The sequence below is a fragment of the Notolepis coatsorum genome (genome assembly GCF_963971535.1).
Source record: "Notolepis coatsorum genome assembly, chromosome: 10".
In the NCBI taxonomy this organism is placed as follows: Eukaryota; Metazoa; Chordata; class Actinopteri; order Aulopiformes; family Paralepididae; genus Notolepis; species Notolepis coatsorum.
In genome coordinates this window covers 97,868,578-97,873,577 of record NC_140174.1, presented here as the reverse complement: position 1 = coordinate 97,873,577, position 5,000 = coordinate 97,868,578, and the positions used below count along the sequence as shown (strand labels likewise).

Here is a 5,000-nt window from a genome sequence, read left to right as displayed (position 1 = left end):
AGTGGACCAAGGCCTGCAGCTGGTCCTCGACTTGTTTAAATATCACATTGCAATGGCCCAGTTTCCCAAAAGTATCATAGCCCATTGACTCAGAATGATCTCAGTGCTAAGAGGGTTTTTGGAAACTGGGACCAGTATGACAGGGCTTGAACTTGCGGTCGTGACCGGTAAGGACAGTATTCGCAGTGATATTGTCACTGCCATGTGATGTAAGCAAGAAAACTGTTTACACTAAATCAGTATTAGTGTGTATGTGGTAATGACTTGTGTGTACAGATATAAATACACATACACATAACCAGAGGGGAACTGCTGCTGTTTATGTTGACATTGTGGTGCTTAAAGAGGGTGGTTTAGTGCTGAGCTCATAGTTGTCTAGGCTCATAGATACCACATTCACCGGGCTTGTTACCATGGTAACCGTGTGCTCAGTCAGTTAACATGAGCCGTGTTATCCTCCAAACATCCACGCAGAATCCGAAAACGTTATAATGATAATATTTTTTTTTTATCTACTTTTTCTCCCCATTTTCTATTTTTCTCCCTTCCCCAATTTCGTATTGTCCAATTCTACCCCTCCCCTGTCTCGAACATTTGTTAGACCATGCCTCCCACTGGTCGGCTGCAATGTGGACGAAGCCTTACATCACGTGTCCCCTCCGGTACACGAGGAGGCAGCGTCGCATCTTTTCACCTGCACAGCACGATCTCTCAGCGGCGAGGGTCTGCGTGGGAGGGACACGCTGCCCCCGTTGCTTCCTGATTCTGCTGCGCAGGCGCACCAACCAACCTGTAGGAGTCGCTGTCCACAACGTCCGATCCCCACCCACCAGCTTCCCACCCCCTAATACTGCCAATAGACCTATCTCAAACCCTGCCCCTTTTCTTGATCCTCCAATCACAGCTGTCGCTTACCTCGGACTTCCTCGTACAAACAAAGTTTGTACGAGGAAGTCTGAGGTAAGCGACAGCTGTGATTGGATGATCAAGAAAAGAGGGCAGGGTTTGAGACAGGTCCATTGTATTAGTATGAACGACCAGCCAAGCTGGTAGCAACGCCGAGAGCTGGGCTCGAACCCAGCATATCCTGCGTTAGTGGCGACTGGCGAGCGCCTTGCCCACTGCGCCACTTAGCCGCCCTTATAATGATAATCTTGTGCTCAAAAGCTTGTCTAAATAAAGATACTATCGCACTCTCGTTTTTTCTGCGTATGTTTTTTTGTGTGCGTGTGGAGGAATCGTACGGGTATGATGTCCTCGGTATGATCTGAAAACCTATACTTGACCTTGCATCTGGTGAAAATAAATGTTTGTGTGTGTGTGTGTGTGTGTGTGCGCATTTGTGTCTATAAATATGAGCATGTGTGCGTGCCTGCACGAGTGTGTGCATGTGTGTGTATGTGAGTGTGCGTTGCATTCAGCAGGACAACGTGACAGTCACAGTTATGAAGAAGGGGTGGTCTGTGGAAACTTCAAGACTTCCTTCTGCATCTCTGCGACTTCTGGCCTACTTGCTCGCCACAGGAAATGATGTCATTCAGGTAGTGCCCCACCCCCAGCCGGTTCATCTGACTGACATGTATAACCACTTCCTCCTCCGAGGGAAACAAAGCTGCCACTTAGAGAAGCAAATATACATATTGTACAGTATGTATGTACTGTATGTATGTATGCATGTATGTACTGTATGTATGCATGTATGTACTGTATGTATGCATGTATGTACTGTATGTATGCATGTATGTACTGTATGTATGCATGTATGTACTGTATGTATGCATGTATGTACTGTATGTATGCATGGGTGTCAGACAGTAGTTTGCCCTCAAACTATCAAACAAATCTGTCATTAAACTAATGGGCAATTTCTTTAAAAAGCAGGACAAAAAACATGTATGCAGTAGTAGGAGACTGTCTAGACTATCATGATACCACTATACGGAGGTGTAGTGGTTAACACTGTCGCCTCACAGCAAGAAGGTCCAGGGTTCGATTCCCGCTTGGGGACCAGGTTTCCATGATGCCAGGTACTCAGGTGGGGTATCTCCCGGGCCTTTCTGTGTGGAGTTTGCATGTTCTCCCCGTGCTCGCAAGGGTTTCCCCCCGATAAGATAAACCCAATGGAAAAACATGCACAACAGATCGCTAACGCTGTGGCGTCCTTGAGGAAGACGGACAGGAGCACTTCGATTGGTCCCCGGGGCACGGCTCACGTTGACGCCCTAACTGCTCCCGGCTACCCATGGGGGGAAGGACAGCGGGATGGGAAAAGTGCAGAGAGACATTTCATCGGCGACTCAGTGCATGTGTGTGTGTGTGTACCTGTGGGTCACCCATCTCGCGTGTGTGTTAAAACTGCATGACAAATAAAGACTTCTAGTCTAACAATTATTATTATTATTATTATATCTACCACACAAGTACAGTATAATGTTTGACCACTTTAGTCCATGATCATAAACCACACAAAGGCCCCCTGAAGATAAGATCTCATATGAGATAGATAAGTAGATAGATAGATAGATAGATAGATAGATAGATAGATAGATAGATAGATAGATAGATAGATAGATAGATAGATAGATAGATAGATAGATAGATAGTTTAAACTTGAGAGAGTTGGGGCGGTCAGGTGGTGTAGCGGAGATTGCGCTCATCAGTGTCATCACCAACGCAGGAGATGCTGGGTTCAACTGGGTTTACAATAAAGTAGAAACATATATAATATTTCCTTTGAATGGTAGCAGAGTACAATGACCTCACATTATGTACTTTAATAATGAATACTGAACTTGAGTAAAAGTACTTTTATACTGTTCTTGAGTAAAGGTAGTCTACTTCTATAGTTACCTTCCACCCCGTCATCTCTTGCGTTGCGTTCACCTGTACATCTGGCAGACTGGCCAAGTATCCTCACGCTGGGTCTAAAGGGCTGGCGACCTGTGTCCTGTCATTATACATAGAGACTTGACACAGGAAATATTAGTTTTGGTTCACCACGCACGTGTTCCGTGTTTACATTCTGTTTGTCTTTGTTTGGGTCTGTAGCTATGCCTTCTTTATCTCAGCCTCTTGGTCAGCTTTGGGAAGGGAGGGGGAGGAGGAGGAGGGGAGGGGGGTAGTATCATTTGACCCAGTTCTCATGGTGCCACTGCCACCTGAGAGAGGGAATAGATGGGGATATGGATAGATAGATGTTTTTTGTTTTGCACAAAATAAAAAGCCACACCATGTGGATCAAGAATAACACAGCGAGGGATATGTTGTTGGACTTGTATTCCTTTGACAATGGAAAAAAAAGGAGGAGCGGATGAGTTGGGGGACGACTAGATCATATCCGGGGCTGGTTTATTCTAATCGCAGAACCAAACCCGGAAAAAAGACGACGTTCGCTCTGCAGTTTGATCACGCACACACACCTTCTTTATTATAATGCTGTGCAACTCGCGCGGATCGCCTGCTCTTAGTGCTGTCTGATACATGTCGCCCTATGCGTTGTCGGTAGACGTTGCTATAAACTTTATTTACCATGATCAGCACCAGACGCAATTCGCTGCTGTCATTTTGAACACTTCGGGCGCTGACTGTGGCGCACACTGACGTTCAAAAAGCGGGTAAGACCACTGTATGTGTTTAAAAGCGACTGTATGTGCGCGCGTGTGTGCGATGCATGCATGTGTATATTAGCGTGCGTGTGAGTGCCATTGAGTTCAACCGTGGTAATTCTAATGAGTTGCCAATGGTGCTCTCTGTCTGATATCCCTATGTCTATTGCAGTATTGGGTATTATGAGTCATCATGTCATGATGTCTGAGAATATAATGCATGTTGAATATAATCAAGTTTGGGCTATTATTATAAGTGTAGACTACAGTAAAACGTCTGTTATTGGCGTCGACTATCCTAGTATGATTCTGATTGTGTAGTAAATAATGTTCTGTAAGGACAAACAGGCTACACTGGTTTCATCTGGAGATGTTGTTCTGTTGTTAAAATAGGTTTTGGTCGACAGACTTGTACTTGGAGGTCTGAACTCTGAATACTCCAGGTATGTCGTGTTGGGGAATAGTTAACTACATAAATTACTAGTTTAACAACATTTTGCAGTAATTACTACTTGTACTACATTTTGCAGTAGTTGGGTGGTAGGTTAACAAATCTCAGTAGATCTTTCAGTAGTTAACTACTCTGGGTCATTTAATGTTACAAACACACATATTTCCCTAGATATGCTGTAGATTCCCTAGAATCTAGATATTGCCTCAACACACCCATGGGTATGCCTGTCAAGTCACTAACACCCACACTTCACTTGGCGTCAGTTCAGTTGTTGCTCCATGTAACTCTGAGATTCCAGACTCTGATTGAGATAATTTCCCCTAATGTAGTTTAGATATTGTAACTGGGGGGTTACAAAACCCTGACTGTATTAAAGATTGTGATAGATTAAACCACTGCTAGTTATGTACTTTAATTACTGGCCAAACAGTACATCAAATATAGATGGTGAACACCCACAAGAACACGGCATTGACACAGAAATACTATTGGAGGGTAATTTATTATTATTAGGCAACGTCAGGTTACAGAATGAGAATTAGGGTCGCGCTTGTATGGCGAAGAATATACGTAAAGTCAGTCAAGAGCATAAGTCACTAAGAATAGCAGGAATCCTATGATGGGTCTAAGCTGACGCCACCTGTTGTATAGTAGCAATTATATAGGGCAACACCGGTACCAACTGGAGACAATGGGTTCCCTCCTGGGTGTAAGGCCTGGAGGGTAGAGGAATGTTCGGGTACTCCGTCTGAGTCAACGGGGAATAAAGAGACTCCAGGTACAGGAGTCGGTGCTTGTACTCCCTTGATCAGCAGACAAAAGCAATAGTTGTAATCCAAGATGCTTGACAGCATTGACGACAGCTAGCCAGCCCCGTCCACGAGGCAGGCCAGAGTGGTAATCCTCACGAGGTTAAATCCCAAACGATAGTGGAAATCAAC

The 5,000-nt window shown here is 44.6% G+C and overlaps 1 protein-coding gene across 1 annotated transcript in view; it reads left to right on the top strand.

Annotated features, from left to right (window-relative positions):
- Positions 1 to 3,379: 3,379 nt before the first annotated feature.
- The window catches only part of plekha2 (pleckstrin homology domain containing A2), a 44,760-nt gene continuing 43,139 nt past the window's right edge, over positions 3,380 to 5,000 (top strand). Inside the window, exon 1 of the mRNA XM_084322847.1 lies at positions 3,380 to 3,614. The gene's annotated coding sequence lies outside the window, so the exon portion shown is untranslated. The remainder of the gene's footprint in view (positions 3,615 to 5,000) is intronic.